The following is a 19,479-nucleotide window of genomic DNA, read 5'->3' as shown; positions in this document are numbered from 1 at the left end:
ATAGGACAATGTAACTGACTCAATCGGTCGTAAGAATTCTGCTCTAGTAGAAATCATTATGATAATTATTTTAGATCATAATTCACTTTCTGTACAAAAAAACATCATTATAGAAGCGTAAAGCTAAATAACAATGTGTTTACTCTATTTCTGATATTTTACAGTATATTTACTATATATTTATTTGGTGGCAGGTGCTTAAAATACTATCATGTCGCCATTTTGTCGTCATTACCAATTCATTCCAATAAAATATTTCATTCATAAATTAGTGATGTTTAATTTCCAACCTTTAAACATTCAGAACGTTTTACATCAGATAGATAAATGCTATAAAATGTTTGATGTGCAGGACAAGTTGTATGTTCCGTTTTGCTAAGTTATACACACTATATGAATGTGTTAAAAAAAAAACCACTAATAAGTATCCATTATTGCACAGGAGAATGCAGCATGAATAGGTCACTTCTTTTCTATCTTTGATTTCGAAAAAGTCGTTATTTTTTTAATACGAGCAAAGGCTTTTTCAAAAAAGATAATTTTCCAAAAAATAATTTTATAACCACTTTTTGTGTCAAGTTTTTACTCATATCTACTTTGTGTGCAAAAACTGTGTGTTAAATGTCATTTTTTGGTAAAATATCTCAATGTCTTCATGTTTAACACATAATATTGATAAGTCACCCTTCTGCACTAAGTCATATGGTACAATCTATATTAACCAGCTCATTTAACAAAATAATTAGAATAATGTGAAGCATGTTTGTTTTGAAAATAATGACTGTCGTCAGACGACCTCTCCACCCATGGGAAATGTAAATGACTGTCGCCAGACCTCTCCACCCCACCCCTGGAAAATATACAATCTTATCGAACATATTGTATGCTTAAAAGAATCAAGCGAGGTAGAAATCTAAATGACGGTCACCCAAAACTCAGTATTGATTGAAAAACAGTTAGTTAGTTAGTTGCCTATATATGTATAGTTGAATGTTTAATGGCTAATTTTCTCATACTGCATTCAGAGTATATATATATACAGCAAGCCGAGGTGGTCGTGTGGTCTAGCGGGACGGCTACAGTGCAGGCGATTTGGTGTCACAATATCTCAGTAGCATGGGTTCGAATCCCGGCGAGGTAAGAACAAAAAATTTGCGAAAGCAAATTTACAGATCTAACATTGTTGGGTTGATATTTAGACGAGTTGTATATACAGTATTATATATATAGTGTAATAATTATATCGAAATCATTCTTTTACATGTTTTTCTATATTGTATGTATTTTATAATATTTTTAAGTTTGAATGCAGGCTTTGAAATATAATAGTGCTATTTCAATCGTATTTTTATTATATTTTTTTTTTTAATGATATGTTTTCAGATCTTTTTTTTTTTTATATATTTGTACACTATTGCACCCATTTCATATCATAGAACATTAGCTAAAGAGATTGGGTCAGTTCCCCCTGAATGCATTTCAACTTGACCAGCGTCATTTCTAAATATCCATCAGTATATGCTGACATTCACAGTAGTATATATTGAAAGTGTACTTTGAGGTTTTAATAATATTTTGGCATATATTCATAACAGGCGATTTATTTTAAATGCATAAATATGTTCCAGAACTACAATATTTGCCAATAGGTTTTAGGAAAATTTGAGAAACTATAATAACAAAAAAAGTTGTGTAAAAGGAACATTGTTTATCATGGGAACAATACATATATCAATATTAATGTCCCTTGCTTATATACCTAAGCCAAAATATCATCGAAAGTTAGAAATTGTCTCTCGGGTACAAATTATTTCAGTTTAGTGAAAGATGTTCCCCGATTCAAAATACAAAAGTTCGCAAAAATATTTTTTGAATGCATCATCAAATTTATATATATGTAACAATGGACAACATTTTGAATTTATGAAAATTGTTAAAAATTTCGATAATGTGTTTAAAGTATACTCTTTAAATTTCGAATTCCAGTTAACCATGAGAGTGAAACAAATGCGGGGAAATTAATTGGAACAACCTCTTTGATGTATTTTATCACATAATGAAATGTACCTTATTTTTGATGTTGTTATATAACGATGCATTTAAAATAAACCATTTAAAAAATTAACTTTCAGCACACACACAGACCGAATTGCTTCACGAGAAAGAGAAATGTCAAACATGTCTCCACCATATGTTTCCAGACTTTCGCGTATCCGAGTTCACGCAATTTAATCATTTTAATTTATCGATATCATTAAATCAACAAATATCGACAAAAACAATAGAAGTTAAAGTTGTGATTTGATCAAGATAACTTTTGAACATAATAGACGACAGGTCAAGGTTCACATCTGCTAAGGTTACATTCTCTTTACGTTAACGTCCATATTTGTCAATGGCCGCCAATATTTCACACGTCATAAGTTGACGATAAATACTAACTATTACTGATCGAATCCTTTATTATGATTGATGTTGTATTGGCGATAGATAAGTTTAATAGCTGTATAATTATTTCAATACCAATCAGTAATGGAATAATAATAAAGCGATATTGGTATGACCATAAACTCGGCATCTCTCCTGCTAGTCTGACGTTTATGGATCGTTTGATTAAGTTATGATAACTCTGGCTTTTAGTTTGACTCCGCAGAATTTTGCATATATATTCTCTTGCCTGAATATAATGTTGGTAAACTTTAAGATGCATCTAGAATAAATTTACGACTCCATTTAAGAGGTGTCTTGAATGAAACTTTGCTGTTGATCTCTCTCTTTATGAACTGCCCGCAAATTTCGTTTTTTCGATTATCATATATGTGAGTTTTAGAGTATGCCATTTTGCTAAAAATACGAATAAAACAATGAAATGATTCCACAAAGAGTTTTAGAGGTACACGTCTAAAGATTTTCATTTCAACATACACAATGCTGACAATTTGATATGAATGTTCAGTTAGCAAGTTAAACGTTATCGTTTTATGTTATAAAAAGGTGTTAAACATAAGTCAAACAAAAAACTGCAAATCAATTGTGTGCATATAAATATTTCATGAGCTTTGATGCACATACTAAAAGCATTCTTCGCCACCTTGTTTCTGCCGAGGCCGTTCACCAATAATGACATTTATACGATATTTAGTGAGCATGCATGGAGGTGAAATTCAAGAAAACTGTATGCAAAAGATATAAAATTGGAATAAAACATGAGTATTGTTTTCAAATGTCATAAACCGTGGGTCAGTTGTTCACACATTTCAAGAATGTTGGATAATCTCGACGCATCTGGTGGCGTTATATTAATCCGAGATTATAACGAGAAAGATATCTTTCTTCAGAATGTACTAAATGGATTTGAAGATAAAAGTTTCAACATTTTTTGCAAATTGAAGAAGCAAAAATATATGTAAAGGAGGTTGTAATTGTCAGGGCGGACAGTGTTGGGTATACTAAACTGGAGATAAGGATCAGAATTGATTGGAACGGTGATAAGCTGATGTTATGTTGATACAAATTCGTGGTGTGTGTCAAAATTTGATATGTTTATCATTCTTAAAAGCACACGGTGGGGTGCTGCTTTCTGTTCCTGGTCTGAGAAAACATAATTTATGTAAGAACTTTATTATCAACAAGCATTTGACTTTTTTTAGCAAGATTATATTATGACTGCAGCTAGAGTAAATATTGTCAGCCATTCACCTCAAATTGATTATTTTTGCTATGTTTTATGTTCGAAATTGTGAAAGCTTTTAGACAAAAATCCCAAACACAATAATAACTAGGGTCAGTATTCGAATAGTACAACGCCGTTATCCAATATTCAACAGATATGCTTTTTTTCAAATATGTTTTTCAAAGTTTAACACGTGAACAATTTTTTAAAACTTTGAAATATAATACAAACAAAAGTTTCGCATTTGCCAATAAGACAGTTTTAAAATACTTTATTCCTTTGTTTGCACCGTTTAGGTTTTGAATAACACAACATTCATATTTCTATATTTACAGGCCTAATTCTGTAAACTTGATAAATTACCAATAAAGATATTCCATATTAAGGACACCTCCACTTAATTTACGAATTCGGTTAATAAAGGAAGCATGTGCCATGTAATATTAAAAAGACAACTTTTACTGCTATTTAAAACTTTTAATTTGATTTTCAAATCTTTTTATTCTCGAATACTAGAGAATGTGGACACTTCTTGTATATCACATTATTTTCAAGATTATTTTTTTTTTAAAATGTATTAACTTAATTAACTTATAACTACTCAATATATATGTTATAATATTACATTTTCTAATCAGTACATCTCCGATTTTCCATATTAGTAAAGATTTGTTAGATGATATCAGAAAGATCGCTCCGCTTGTTGAAAATATATCTTGATCTTTTATATGTTTTTGTCAAGGTTTATTCAGTAAATCATAGCAAGCTTTTAAACACCTTGCTTTATATCATAACTTAACTATCTTCGTTAGATATCACTGATTTGATGCATACAAGCATACTGAATAAGAAAGGCCTCATTTACTTTCTAATGTGTGTACTTTTTGTAAACGTAAAATAAATTAGCTAAGTGTAAACCTTGACGATTGTTACATACCGCAATCTTTGCAGCTATAAAGACCTTGTTCTTAACAAACACGATAACATGCATTTATACTGTACACTGAAAATCTAAATTAGTCAATTTGACCAATTTAATTAGTCATTTTGACTGTCCTCTAGGTGACAATGCACTTTAATCATTTTGACTATGCTCTTAGCCATTTGACTAGATGGTTAGTCAAATTTGACTGGGTAGGGTGGTCATTATGACTATGTTAGGAAGTCAAAATGACCATATGTTATACTCGTTATGACGAATTGGATTGTTCAATTGACTATGCACATTTGTCAGTTTGACAATTGAATGCAGTCCATATGACTAATTGAAATAGTCGGAAGTGACCATGTTGGTTAGTCAACATGATTACTGTGAATATTCACGACTGTTAGATTGTTATTTTAATTTGTGTTGTGTTTTTGTTCTACCATTTAATTTGTGTGCGTTTCATTCCGTTTCGTTCTTGTATGGTTCAATCATTTCTTCTGTTATTCTACTTTTTGTTGTTTCTCTTCCATGGGATTGACAAATACAACTGAAATATAATATCATTAAAAATACCAATTTGGCAAAGCAGCAATACTCACAATGACAAATTCAATAGTATAGGACCAGAAAGTGCTCAATGTTCAAAACCTTCCTATATCTTAAGTGTCCATGTGTAACCATTACTTAGTGATACATATTAAAGTCTAAAAATCAAATAAAGAAAATAAATTTATTGTATTAAAACTCATTGTTCATTTGAAGTGTTTATTTCAGATATTTTGTCGGTATCAACTCTGCATGTGTCAGTGTGGTGTTCTCTATGGTCAAAAATCTCTTAGCTGTGTTCATACAAATAGTAATGTCTTCATTTGCTGAAAAATATAATTATATAATTTTAGAAGCTAAAATATAACAATAACCAAGTATATCAGTCATGTTAAAAGTTTAAAGAAAAAAAACCAAATTTTAAAATCTTTGATCTAGTGATTTAATCACTCATCTTATACCATTAATTTGTAATGTAAGCCCCGGGATCTTGACAGCCACCCATCTTATACCACAACATTTTAATGTAAGCACCAGGATCCTGACAGCCACCCATCTTATACCACAACCTTGTAATGTAAGCACCAGGATCTTGCCAGCCACCCATCTTATACCACAACATTGTGATATAAGCACCAGGATCTTGACAGCCACCCATCTTACAACACAACATTGAAATATAAGCACCAGGATCTTGACAACCACCCATCTTACAACACAACATTGTAATATAAGCACCAGGATCTTGACAGCCACCCATCTTACAACACACCATTGTAATATAAGCACCAGGATCTTGACAGCCACCCAGAGTTTTTAATTTATTGTTGCTAATATCGATTGCAGTGTTTATTTTTAACAGTTTTCGCTCAGGTACATAAAAGATACATCGTTAAATACTCTTTTCAATCGACAATACGTTGTATGACTTGTATGTGTATCAAAATTGATATCCCGTATACATATCCCCCCTTTTTTCAACATGTGCCGATATTACTTTCATTTATACTCTTTTTTCTTAAATTCAATTTTTGTAAGTTAGAATTAAAACAAATATACATCATACTTACTTAAAACAATTGGTATATTTGACAAAATAACAGTTTCCTTGCCTTCTAGTTTGTTTACATCTACACAATCTATGGAACAAAGGGAACGCGAAAGAGTGCGCGTGAAAACCGATACTCTACACCACGTGGTGCTGGTGACCACTAACATAGTCAATTGACCATGCAGGTAGTCATATATGCTTTTGACTACCTTTCGGCTGATATTTGACTAACTGAATAGTCATCGTGACTAATTTAGATTTTCAGTGTACTCTCTGTGACTGATAAATTGGTTATAAAGATACCTTAAACCTTAACTTTCACAATACTTTCTAATGCATCTGTGATACTTTTTTTTTAAAATGACGTCATTTACACGCCAAAATAAAACAGTCATGATAATCAGGGATCTATATAAGTCCTTGTGATAATTAAAAAAAAATGCTGTCACTGACAACTGCATAAATTCCTGGATTCACAGAGATGATATCTTGTAATTATTTTAAGCCATTAAAACAATTGAAAAGCATTTTTAAAAAGTTTCTTATCAACTCGGTTTTATTTCTCCATGTTCTTCATACAATTCTTGCTTGTTTCATCATTGAAATTGAAATTGTACCTTCTTACACTTTTTGGTGGGGTTCGTGTTGTTCGGTCTTTCGTTTTGTATGAAGTGTTTTGTGTTCATGCCGTCTTTCGTTTGTTTTTGTGTTTTTTTGCCATTGCGTTGTCTGTGTCTCTCCGACTTATCGGTATCTTCCGCCCTTTTTTGGAAAAGTAATGATAAGAATATAATGATAATAATAACTAGAGGCTCCAAAGAGCCTGTGTCGCTCACCTTGGTCTATGTGAATATCAAACAAAGGAAGCAGATGGATTCATGACAAAATTGTGTTTTGGTGATGGTGAAGTGTTTGTAAATCTTACTTTACTAAACAGTCTTGCTGCTTACATTTATCTCTATCTATAATGAACTTGGCCAAGTAGTTTCAGTGGAAAATGTTAATAAAAATTTACAAATTTTATGAAAATTGTTAAAAATTGACTATAAAGGACAATAACTCCTTAGGGGGTCAATTGACCATTTCGGTCATGTTGACTTATTTGTAAATCTTACTTTGCTGAACATAATTGCTGTATACAGTTTATCTGTATCTATAATAATATTCAAGATAATAACCAAAAACAGCAAAATTTCCTTAAAATTACCAATTCAGGGGCAGCAACCCAACAATGGGTTGTCAGATTCATCTGAAAATTACAAGGCAGATAGATCTTGATCTGATAAACAGTTTTACCACGTGTCAGATTTGCTCTAAATGCTTTGGTTTTTGAGGTATAAGCCAAAAACTGCCTTTTACCCCTATGTTCTATTTTAGCTGTGGTGGCCATCTTGATTTGATGGTCCGGTCACTGGACACATTTTTAAAACTAGATACCCAAAAGATGATTGTTGCAAGTTTGGATTAATTTGGCCAAGTAGTTTCAGAGGAGAAGATTTTTGTAAAAGATAACTAAGATTTACGAAAAATTGTTAAAAATTGACTATAAAGGGCAATAACTCCTAAAGGGGTCAACTGACCATTTCGGTCATGTTGACTTATTTGTAAATCCTACTTTGCTAAACATTATTGCTCTTTACAGTTTATCTCTATCTATAATTATATATAAGATAATATCCAAAAACAGCAAAATTTCCACAAAATTACCAATTCAGGGGCAGCAACCCAACAACGGGTTGACTGATTCATCTGAAAATTTCAGGGCAGATATATCTTGACCTGATAAACATTTTTACCTCATGTCAGATTTCCTCTAAATGCTTTGGTTTTTGAGTTATAAGCCAAAAACTGCATTTTACCCCAATGTTCTATTTTTAGCCGTGGCGGCCATCTTGGTTGGTTGACCGGGTCACGCCACACATTTTTTAAACTAGATACCCCAATGATGATTGTGGCCAAGTTAGGTTCAATTTGGCTTAGTTGTTTCAGAGGAGAAGATTTTTGTAAAAGATAACTAAGATTTACGAAAAATGGTTAAAAATTGACTATAAAGGGCAATAACTCCTAAAGGGGTCAACTGCCCATTTCGGTCATGTTGACTTATTTGTAAATCCTACTTTGCTAAACATTATTGCTCTTTACAGTTTATCTCTATCTATAATAATATTCAAGATAATAACCAAAAACAGCAAAATTTCCACAAAATTACCAATTCAGGGGCAGCAACCCAACAACGGGTTGACTGATTCATTTGAAAATTTTAGGGCAGATAGATCTTGACCTGATAAACATTTTTACCCCTTGTCAGATTTCCTCTAAATGCTTTGGTTTTTGAGTTATAAGCCAAAAACTGCATTTTACCCCTATGTTCTATTTTTAGCCGTGGCGGCCATCTTGGTTGGTTGACCGGGTCACGCCACATATTTTTTAAACTAGATACCCCAATGATGATTGTGGCAAAGTTTGGTTCAATTTGGCCCAGTAGTTTCAGAGGAGAAGATTTTTGTAAAAGTTAACGACGACGGACGACGGACGACGGACGACGGACGACGGACGACGGACGCAAAGTGATGGGAAAAGCTCACTTGGCCCTTCGGGCCAGGTGAGCTAATAATAACTCAATCGGAGAACTGGTCTTATATTGATTGAGTAATTAAACACAATAAATGCATACAGTACGCAATAAACAACGAAAATAAAACATACATATAAAATCAATGCATGCACCAAAACACAACATACATATATATATATATATAAACAATTCATACATGAAAATAGCAACATTAATTAAAGTTTTGCAATTTCTTCAAAAAAAATAAAATATTGAATTCGATTTCATTTAAAAGTATTTTCAAGAAAACTATGGGGAACCTTATTGGCACTACCCAAATTATCCATCAAAAACTCTGTCAAAGATACCTTTGAATAAAATAACTTGGTCAAAGTAATCTGTTGTCACTATCAATTAGCACACATCCAATGGATTTAGTATAAAGACGTCATAAACAGTCTGAAAAATGCATGACCTCGTGCTATGCCAAAATATAAGTAAATTGTATCATCAAGATGTATATAGGATAATGAGTGACCGAAAAAAAAACCATATCCAAATCTTTGTTCCTATATACGAAGTAATTTTAGATCTTTAAATTGTTCAAGGGTTCAGTGTTAAATATTTCATACATTTTAATTACGACAAAATACATGATTAACAAAAACACCAAATGTATATTCGTTTAACAAAAATAAATCGATCGAAACGAAGAAAGGACGAGGGGTGACACAAAACTGACAGTGATAAAAGTCACACTTAAATTAGTACCTACGACACCTAAGAAAAGGGATCACAATAATGTCGATATCCCTACTAGGGATCATTTTCACTAAAAGCTGACAAAAAAAAATAATCGCATAATGGCGTATTAATGGACGTTTTTTTTTTTGGAAAAATCTGCAATCCCGTATTGACTCGGAGTATGTTTACATCACACACAGCCAAACGGACGCTACATTGCACCTAGGACTTCATGTCGATTATACGTTAGGAAACAAATCAAGCAACAAACACCAAAAAAATGGGAATGTAGAAAAAACGAATATCTGGTTTTTTTTCTGTCAATTATCTATTTCTGTTGTTACTGCAAAACTAAGTGCATTGATATCAATATCTGGTCAAATATCACGGGAACTCAACGACCTTAGAAATGTTTGACAAACTGCAAATTAGAAACTAATTAAAAACATGAACTATAATTAAAAATGAAACACTTTTAAATGATATATGCTGTGCAGCTGAGGAAAATGAAAAGGAAATCTTTCTGAATGTTGTCGAAATTTAAGATTGATTTTACAAAGAATTGAACATCTATCATCGGAACAAACGAAAGTATCGTAGAGAATTTGGCAAAGAAGCGTGCATAGCATGTCTAAATGATTGATCTCTGGCGAGATTGTGCGAGACTTCGTGTGTAGTCGCGACTGTAGAAATGACAGACACTCCACGTGGTATCAAGCCAAACATTTTGAATGGCGTTCACATGTGTCCATAATAACTTTAAATGTTGCAAATTTGATAAATAGGGATTGAAAAATGGAATTGTACATGGTTGTCAACCAAGAAAAACAAACATGTCATTTATAAATTTGTTTTATATCTGAAGCATTTTTACCAGATGTAGACAATATTTCCCTCACTGACATACTGAACTTTTTTAAGGCCATAAACTACAATAGATCGACATGTATTATGTATAATACGTTGTACAACACTACTTTAACTAACAACTTCGGGAAATTATGTTATAATACTTTTTTTCGTTTAGCTCAATGTGAAAGTCGTTAAGACATGTTGCAGTGATTCCCAGAAAGCATGAAAATGTCTACGAACTATATGATAGTGCTTTACTGTAAAATATGTAGAGGTATTGGCTATAATAATGGCCTTTTGAATAAATATTTTAATTGAACACTTCTATCATTGGTCATGTAAATCTGAAGACGTTTCGGTTCTCATATACATCATTGGCTTTCAAATGATCGGTTTTCAAGTGCGCTTTCCTGATGGAGACTAATCCAGAAAAACGAGGCACTGCCGAAAAGCGCTTCGTACGCATGAAATTTACAATGTGTTGATTTTATTTTTTAATTATAAATGACATAATTTGCACTCTTGACTGTAAATAGTCATTATATGCAGTGTTCATCAAATGAGATATGAGTAACACATTTAAATCACATTAACGTCTTCGGAAAAAACATCATATAACACTATATCCTCATGTTGTTGTTTACAGCTAAATATTAAGTAGCCGCCAATCTATCTAAACGATGCATAGCAATGTTTCCGTAAATAGTCAAAGTGTGAGGACCAAAACAAACATTTGTGAATGCTATATGGTGATGTACTGCATTGTGTGTATAATTTGAAGATAGCAATATCTAGCTTTGTAAGGCAATTAACGAAAACTTGCTTGTATTTCTTTTTCTTTTTAAGTACAGTCGTATATTCCATTATCTGGATTGCACCAAATGCCACCAAAAAAAATCTGACTTTTTTTCTACATACCCATTTTTCTCACCACTGCATACACATCAGTCTATTAATCACTTTCCTAAACTTTTTTTCCCTATAATATATCACGAGTTATCAACAGGTGACATACGTTTGATTTACACCATTTTTACTAAGTGACAAGGACATGTGATGTCTGTTTCTAAAGTAAAAAAAAAAATTCCAGTGTAAGTAATCCGTGTTGTATATAGATTTGAAAAAGATTCAGGGACAACAAAATTAAACGGAAGTTAAAAACTTTCCATAAGATTTCTTAACATTTTTATGTTGTCCATTTTGAAATTCAGAAATTAAAGAGACTAAGGTTTCAAGTCCCACAGACATGCAGACAAAGTTGAGGCTTAGATAGATTATTTTTGGCTATCATTTTTAGCTCCTGTTTGGTTATATTATACGGAGTGTCTATTAAAAATCTCTAGTCGTCCGGCCATCCGTCTGCGGACGCGCAAATCTTCAATATCAACAAAAGTGTCATTTGACGCGGAAACTGTCCCGGATGAGGTGTCGGATAACACACGCGGTGTCGGATAACACACTCGCGTATGCAATGGACGTTTTGATAATTGGGGATCGTTACATATATTTAAAGATGTCATAGAGAAAACCTGAGAGAATGTAAATTGATTTCAACAAATGTATATAGGAGTGATTCCATAACAATAGCGTGTTCATGTTAACTGTGAGGAATAAGCCTGAAATCGGAGTGAAATTGATGATTTGCCCCCATTTACCTTATGGAGGCATAACGCATTCGGAAAAAAATACTATATCAAACTTGCTTGAATGAAAAATAATTTATCAAGCTTGCTTGGATGCATTATTTTTCAAGTTCTACTACAACGGAGATAAATGAACATACTGATATGCCTTGACTGTGAATAAGACACCAGGGTTGGGGTAACCCCCCCTTTTTTTCTGTTGTATCTAATCCTACTTTTGGGGACAGGTTACACGTGCCTGCCCTTTTCTCTAATTTCCTATGAATTAAAAATCGCCGAACAATTTAAATGAAGAATCGTGCATAATCATATGGGGACCTTCCTTTAACCAAACTTCTTTTGGAATCATAGATAAAGCCAATAATGATTTGCCCGACTATTTACCTAACATGAAATTCATAGGTAGAACTACAAAAGAGAGAATCATCCCCCCTCCTACCCAATTTCCTTTAGAATATTTGAAGAAGAAAAATCTGAATCAAATGTATAGTTTTTCTTCTTTTCTTTTATTAGAATGAGTTCTTTTTCATAAAACAATGTTAGACAAAAAAAATAAAACAACTCGTGCTTAATTTAAAACCTTCAAAACACAAAGCTACATCTTCATCATTATGTTTTTGGCCGGAAAAATAGCGAAAACTCGTAAAAATGCTATTTGTCCGGCTTGCCGGATGAATAGACATTTTTGACTATTTGTCCGGCTTTGAGTGTTACTAATGAAGGCCCGATGCATGACATTTGAAAAGTGATGTGTGTTTTTGTTTATATGATATAGGATAGAACAAAATTTACTCGAGATTGATGCCTTTACTGCATAATGTTTTAAACACAATCGCATTTTTTGTCTCGCTTTGCTCGGCAATATTTCTACCTCTTTTTTCGAACTCTAGATCCACCGCGACTGATTGAGTGATGTTAAATATCTTGATATCTATAACATATAGATCTATATATACTCACGGGCATATTTCTTAATTTCCCGAATTGAGCCGCCTTTAGAATTTTTATACACCTAAAATGATACCAGCTGTAATAAAACAGTCATTAATTGCAAAAAGTATAATCTGTTCGATTGAAGCTGACGTTTATTAATTTTGTGTAATTTGTAACTAACAATTATACGTGTTTTCTTTAAACGTTTTTGGTTGTTCACTTGATTTTCAAGTGGGAAAGGGCAAAAGAGGTAAAGTATACGTGGATGATGGGTTGAAAGCTTTTAAGTTTCCTATTAACAAGATGTTGATTTAAGACGTTATCAGTTTTTCTGCAAGGCATTCTACATTTGTAAAACTCTCAAATATAATTAGCATAAAATAACACATTAGTAGTACGACTTTTAACTACTTCAACGGCCTGCGACGACAGTTTACTGTCATAATTAACACAAGTGAAAAATAACATTTATGAACTTTACCCTTTTTTACTGAAATTTAATAGAGCATATATATTTTGTTAAAAAATGCCGAAAAAGCATTAATATACACCCGTACCATGCGACTGTCTATGAATGAAAATCATGATAAAAATCAGCTATATATCTTAATACCCTTCTCCTATAATGCAATTTATTTGATGAAGTATATCATAGCTCTGATTTTATTAAAATGTCACATGAATATTTATAATAGTATACCAGATACTCTGATAGTATATACATAACCTTGCTACAGTCAATTATCATTCTTAATGAAACATTTATAGGGTGCAGGTTATACACATGTTTAGAAATATAACCCATGCACTAAATGGATGAAAAGTAAACAAATAAACTTATATTAATAAATACGGTTGTGTGGGGAGGGGTGTAGTCCATAATATCACTGATATATAAGAAGACAGACAATAACCCCGTTAATGTCAATATCCGTATATCTGTATAGTACGTCCTGTTTATACATTTCATTTCCTTTTTTTCTAGTAAAATACTATAGGCGCAATGATATACTTCATCATCTAAATTGTATTATGGAAGTATTTATTCCTCCATTGATATAATTATAAAGAGAGAGAGACAGACATACAGAGATTACTTTTTTTCTTCAATAAAATGGAATTTATTTTTATTGTATTATAAAACTTGAAACGTCTATAGTAGTTCTGTTCGATTGCTTTGCAGGTTAGGGAAATCACTCAAAAAAAAGAGAAGAAATAAAAAACAAACTTTATAAACAGTTTTAGGGAGCTGTTCACTTATTTTATTTAACTACATATAAAAACAATTATAACCACTGCAAACCACAGCTCCGTGTTGAAGGCCGCACTTTGACCTATAGTTGTTTACTTTTACACAATCGGACTTAGATGAAAAGTCGTCTTATTGGCACTCATACCACATCTCCTTATTTATAATAAACGGGTGTACCAAACAATACAGTACTGTATATAGCTATATATATGTGTGTGTGTGTGTGTGTTAATTCAAGTTCCATTTATTGGTGTACCTCAAGTGAATAGATGTTTTGTGAAAAGTGTTTTTTAAAACACTAAGAAAATGTTAATCCTGAAATGTGTAGTCTTAGTACTAAAGTACTTTCTGTAGAAAGCCAAAAAAAAATGTTGGTATCGAGACGAGATAATTCAGCAGTATTATTGGCCATGCATATATATTGACATATTCACTCATATAACATGCATTTTTGATCATGATATCAAAGTTTCTCGAATCTGTTTCAAATCGTTCCAAGAGATAACTTTTCTATTTGTATTTCTGTTTAAATATTTACAGCATTATAACTATCGTTAACCAATTAACAAGAATGAATTGATTGATATGAGGTAGTTTCGCCAAGGATTTTTTATAATGCATTGGAAGTTATGTTGCGTAGTTAAGTGAATCGTTCATAACGACCCATTTTTATGAATTAAACCGCATAAAACCACCTAAGAGGAACGTTTTAAAGGATTACATATACAACATTATAACATTTTTTCCCCTTTAAAAACATTAACTTGATTAAGAAGAACTCAATAATTCATATACGAAACTCCCCAAGATGTTATGCACTATGCATGTCTTGTCGTTTAATAGCAAGTCAACAAATGATATCTTAAAATCAAACAAGTATCATATTATATAACAAGAAGGAGCTGATGTATGATTCCCAATGAGACAACTATCAATAGACAAAGAGACATAGATGTCATTTATTTTTTGCTTATATTAAAGAGATTTATGATATTTTGAATTCTACGTTGGTAAATACCTTTCCCGAAACACTGTTTAGTATCATTACAATTATTATTAAATAACAAACTTGTGGTTCTTTATTGGCGGAATTCGAATGTGTGGTTCCTTATTGGTGAAGTTCAAATGTGTGGTAAACGTGTGGCCATTGGTGGAACTCAAACGTGTGGTTTCTCATTGGTGGAATCCAAACGTGTGGAAATAAAACATGGTGGAATTAAAATGCTTTGTTCCTCATTGGTGGAATTCATACATTGGTGCAATTCAAACACATGGAGTTAAAACATGGAAATCCGTACATAGACAACTTTTGTTGTTAAATTATGTTTGCAACTTTCATCTGCAATTTTTTTAAAAGTCGAGCTTTGGAAATACCACAAAACTATCCACTCTACTAATATTTTGTGAATCATCTTTTTATTCCAGTGTCTATATTGAAGATCCAATAAAATCTTTACAAAGGTTCCTGCAATAGTGTTGACATATTTCACCCCTCTGCCTTTTACACATAAGTATTCTTTTTTCTAAAACAAAGACCGATAAGTATCAACAATATTTTAGTTTGAAAACATTAACATAACAAAATGACAGTTTTATTCGGATTGGAAAACAAGACAGACCGAAAGAGTGGTCCAACTCTCAAAAATAAGTTATATAATGGCATGTGTAATATATACTGATAAATTGTATTATGAAGGAACATGAAAGCTCAAATGTGGTAAAACAAAATGCCCTTTTCTGGAAATAAATTGATACAATAAATTTGTTTTGCTTCGGGAAGAGATTTTCGATCGACATAAATGCCTTAATTCAATAAGGTAATTCCATAAGACTCGATTCGTATGATCCCTATGAGGCAGACTTAATATATACTAGTAAGTGACTACTGAAGAAGGATAAGAAGCTAGCCGCTTTGGAGCTTCAACATGATAGATATAAGAAGATGTGGCACGAGTGTCATTATAAAGGATTTAGGCATGGTATATTTTGCAGCTTGACGTTCAGCAGTACATCTATACGTCATTTGGTGGAGAGTTGTCCAATTGGCAATCATACCACATCGTTCTACTTTTATACAGACTTTCAAGATGTTGACCTTATGCCACTGGTTTGTTGTGATACTGTAACAGTACAGGGTATACAACTTATATCTTTGTTTTTATATATACACGTCAAAACAAAATCTGAATTTTACCATTGATTTTTTTGTTCTTGGTTTTATTTGATGTTAGGTTAAGTTTTCATTGGTGCACTCCATACCTCTCCTTTTATGTAAATAGCAACAAACATATAAGAGAACTATCCATGATACCATGGATTTAAATTGAAGTATAATACTTCTATATGGAGATACCATTGTGACTTCTGTAAAATATATACATAAGATGAGTCGAGGAAATATCTTACATGTTCTACTTTCTTCCAAAAAGACTGAATGTTATGACTTATTTTCGTCCGTGTAGACATAGACACGCGTCATTTTTCGGGCTTGTATTTTTTTTCTGTCGTATAGATCTTATATCTAGATTCAAAAGATATAAACCGTTATGCCGGTAATTCTAGCACTCAAAATATATTGCTGCTTCCGTCTTCAAAAGGATTATTGTATTTTTATTTGTATAATCTTTCAATCCGTATATATTGTAGATTTTCTATCTCATATCACAGGAAAATATGATATCATCGATATATTGATAAAACTTTTTTTGTAGTATATGGAATTTCATATAAAAACCAGTCTACCAAGAATTAAAGAATTTTCTATATTATAGTCTATTAAATGGAGGTGAGCACATACTCAAAGATAAACTTTTGCTTAGGAGTTTTTACTTGCCCAATTTATGTTCTCATTAAATTTGTTGACAAAGCTATTTGTAATCATAACATCAATTCCATGTTCATTTACGTCTCATCTTATGCATACAAACATACAGCAAAATCGGCATAAGATGATATTTTTCATATCAGATATCAGCGCTATCAACCAAGGCCAGATAATACACGTGATATGACATATGTCATGTCATGATCTTTTTATCATAATATCGTTGTTACTCGACTGAAATATACATGTATGTCAATCTCTGAAGCGTTATCACATATACAAGTGCCCTTATCACAGCTTTATGACGTCATTTACGTTTAAACTTTATTAACAATTCACCCGTTAAACTTAGAAATCATCGGAAAACTTCGGATACAGAAGTATTTAGTTGAAAATTCGAAAGATTTGTGCAATGATAAATATACGTGATTTTACTCCTTTCTCTGAATTTCTTACATGATCCATTACTAAAATATCTGTACATTCCATCAAAATCATGTATTCTGAATTCAGCACATGATATATAAGTGGCATTGTGTATTTCTCTAAACACAACAATATTCCTCATAAAGTATGATATATATGACTAGCAAATGACCACATGTTTATATGAAAAGAAACAATATAATCAGTTACATAAAACAAGCATATTGTAATAAGAATTAAAACAAAACATTTCAACGGTATTTTAATAATTCTATGATTTTTTTCAGATTTTTTCAGCGGTGGTACTACCGTTATCGTGTGCACACACTGTTTTAGATGTGAAAATAAACCAAAAGCAGGGTACACATATTTTGAAAATTAATATGTACGCGGCTTTAAAGAGTTACGCTGTGAACACATTGTGTATACATGTATTTGTAAATATAAAATAGTTGAAACAAAAGAACATTTGAATTCAATAACCAGTAAAATCACCAGGAAGGCTGAAACTTTAATATTCTAAAGTTAGGAGTAGGAAAATACGGGATATCTGGAAACAGATATAATACCAAAGGGACATTCAAACTCATTAGTCGATAATGAATGAACAACGCTGTGGCTAACAAAGAAAAAAAAGGCAAATAGTTACTGTACACAATCACAACATAGACAACCGAAGAGAGCAACAGAAACCCTGCCAACAACTGGGGTAATCGGATAAATTATATTTCCAATATTGTAAACACTTCCGAATCTAAACACTAAAGGGGTGAGAGTCAGTGCCACCATGCAAATGATACTCAGACTTTGTAAACTGTCATCGGTGTCTGAACAAACAATTAATGAGCTAGGGTTTTGTAAAAGAACGTCTCGTCCTTTTCTGAAAAAGATCATTGAAAATTCCATGACCTTATAAGTTATAGATAAATATTTACTGTCTGCTTCACAAATAAAACAAGATCATCTTGAGTTATAGAAAATATGTATCTATTCAATTTTATTAAGTGTCATTATAAAGGATTTAGGCATGGTATATTTTGCAGCTTGACGTTCAGCAGTACATCTATACGTCATTTGGTGGAGAGTTGTCCAATTGGCAATCATACCACATCGTTCTACTTTTATACAGACTTTCAAGATGTTGACCTTATGCCACTGGTTTGTTGTGATACTGTAACAGTACAGGGTATACAACTTATATCTTTGTTTTTATATATACACGTCAAAACAAAATCTGAATTTTACCATTGATTTTTTTGTTCTTGGTTTTATTTGATGTTAGGTTAAGTTTTCATTGGTGCACTCCATACCTCTCCTTTTATGTAAATAGCAACAAACATATAAGAGAACTATCCATGATACCATGGATTTAAATTGAAGTATAATACTTCTATATGGAGATACCATTGTGACTTCTGTAAAATATATACATAAGATGAGTCGAGGAAATATCTTACATGTTCTACTTTCTTCCAAAAAGACTGAATGTTATGACTTATTTTCGTCCGTGTAGACATAGACACGCGTCATTTTTCGGGCTTGTATTTTTTTTCTGTCGTATAGATCTTATATCTAGATTCAAAAGATATAAACCGTTATGCCGGTAATTCTAGCACTCAAAATATATTGCTGCTTCCGTCTTCAAAAGGATTATTGTATTTTTATTTGTATAATCTTTCAATCCGTATATATTGTAGATTTTCTATCTCATATCACAGGAAAATATGATATCATCGATATATTGATAAAACTTTTTTTGTAGTATATGGAATTTCATATAAAAACCAGTCTACCAAGAATTAAAGAATTTTCTATATTATAGTCTATTAAATGGAGGTGAGCACATACTCAAAGATAAACTTTTGCTTAGGAGTTTTTACTTGCCCAATTTATGTTCTCATTAAATTTGTTGACAAAGCTATTTGTAATCATAACATCAATTCCATGTTCATTTACGTCTCATCTTATGCATACAAACATACAGCAAAATCGGCATAAGATGATATTTTTCATATCAGATATCAGCGCTATCAACCAAGGCCAGATAATACAC

The sequence above is a fragment of the Mytilus trossulus genome, chromosome 1, assembly GCF_036588685.1.
Source record: "Mytilus trossulus isolate FHL-02 chromosome 1, PNRI_Mtr1.1.1.hap1, whole genome shotgun sequence".
NCBI lineage: Eukaryota > Metazoa > Mollusca > Bivalvia > Mytilida > Mytilidae > Mytilus > Mytilus trossulus.
Note: the sequence above shows the minus strand (reverse complement) of the source record.